This window comes from Cebus imitator, unplaced genomic scaffold (genome assembly GCF_001604975.1).
Source record: "Cebus imitator isolate Cc_AM_T3 unplaced genomic scaffold, Cebus_imitator-1.0 Scaffold169, whole genome shotgun sequence".
NCBI lineage: Eukaryota > Metazoa > Chordata > Mammalia > Primates > Cebidae > Cebus > Cebus imitator.
The window spans coordinates 2337177-2338999 of record NW_016107484.1 but is presented as its reverse complement, the minus strand read 5'-3'; the positions used below and the strand labels follow the sequence as shown (position 1 = coordinate 2338999).

The window sequence follows — 1823 nt, the reverse complement described above, 5'->3', positions numbered from 1 at the left end:
GTGGATCACCAGGTCAGGAGTTCAAGACCAGCCTGGCCAAGATAGTAGAAACCCCGTCTCTACTAAAAATACAAAAGAATTAGCATATACCTGTAATTCCAGCTACTCAGGAGGCTGAGGCAGAAGAATCGCTTGAACCTGGGAGACAGAGGTTGCAGTGAACCAAGATCATGCCACTGCACTCCAGCCTGGGCAACAGAACAAGACTCCGTCTCAAAAAAAAAAAAATTGCACTCCAGCCTGGGTAACAAGAGCGAAACTCCGTCTCAAAAAAAAAAAAAAAAATACAAAACTAGCCGGCCGTGGTGGCGGGCGCCTGTAATCCCAGCTACTCGGGAGTCTAAGGCAGGAGAATCACTTGAACCTGGGAAGCGGAGGTTGCGATGAGCCGAGATCGTGCCACTGCACTCCATCCTGGGCTACAGAACGAAACTCCATCTCAAAAAAGAAAGAAGAGTTTATTGAATATTCCAGTATTCAAAACCCTCAGGAAGAAAAACAAAAATAAAAATAAATAAACCTCAGGCAAAACTCCGACCAACTAACTGGGTTAGTGGGAAAACCTTCCAGGACCGCAAATATCCTAGTACTTCACACCCACGCATTTTACAGATGGGGCAAAAGGGGAAGTGGGTCACTTACTTGCCGCCCAAGGTCAGCCAGCAATGTAATTGCAGGGCAAACACTAAATGGCTACCTTAACCCCAAGGAAGAAAGTATGCACTGTTCCCCTCTCAGGGAGGGGCTCAGTCATTAAGTCCCAGAGAAGCAGTTGTTCAGGAGAGTCATTGCTTTGGACTCAGGGAAAGTGTCCAGTAATGCTTTTGCCTGGAGCCCCTCCCAGAAGTGTGGGACGAGATCACTCATCCATCCTCTCTTTGGTACCTGAAAACGTTTTGGATAGCCAACCATGGCCCAAGGACCTCGCCAAAGCACCAGGAAAATAGGAAAGCAAAATAAAGTGATATATGTGAAAGCACTGGGAAAGGTAGAAAGGGATACTTTTGTCACACAGTTACTGTGTCACTTGGCACGTCACTTCAGCTCTCTGTCCTTCAACTTCCCTAGCTGTCAAATGAAGGAGCTGCTGCCATAAACTCCAACGTGCCTTACAGCTTCCATAAATACATAGGGGTGTTTGCTTTCTCCGAAATTTATGAATTCAGCATTCATTGAGCACTATGCCTGCTGCCGTTTGGGATCCCCCAAGGATATGGCTGCAAAGACACAGCTCCTTCCCTGCATTATTTAGGGAAGAAACAAGACATTATTTAAAAAACTGTTTTATTATTTTTATTTTTATTTTTTAGGTTTTCCCTATTTATTTATGGCAAATAGGCCACATCTGCGATTCTCTCCAGTCAAAAGTTCTTTGAGACGATGCCATCAGCCTTGGCCAATCGGAAAATGGAATCATCTGACTCACCCATCCTACGTACGGCCCCGCAGACGGCATAAGTTTTAACTGGCAGTTAAACCTGCCTGTGAGCTTGTCGACCTCGGCCACGTTCATCTGGATGGATGCGTGGTCCTTGGCACCGAGGATGCGGTTACTGGCGGAGCATTTCCGCGGCACCTACAGGTCCACGAACTTGCCGGCGTCGTTCTGCATCTCGAGGCCGCGCCTGCTGCCACCACACCGCTCTCGAGTAGAGAAAGGAAACGGCGTGTCACCCGGCAGAGAAATCGGCTCATTTTATTTTTTAATTTTCTTTTTTATGTGACGGAGTTTCACTCTTTTCACAGAGGCTGGAGTGCAATGGTACAGTCTTGGCTCATTGCAAACTCGACCTCCTGGGTTCAAGCAATATCTCCTGCCTCAT

The 1823-nt window shown here is 47.1% G+C and overlaps 1 protein-coding gene and 1 pseudogene across 1 annotated transcript in view; both read right to left on the bottom strand.

The window, feature by feature from the left end:
* KMT5A (lysine methyltransferase 5A) overlaps nucleotides 1-1823 on the bottom strand; it is a 41797-nt gene that overhangs the window by 37031 nt on the left and 2943 nt on the right. The gene's annotated exons all lie outside the window — the stretch shown is intronic.
* Nucleotides 1303-1686, bottom strand: LOC108315183 (annotated as a pseudogene).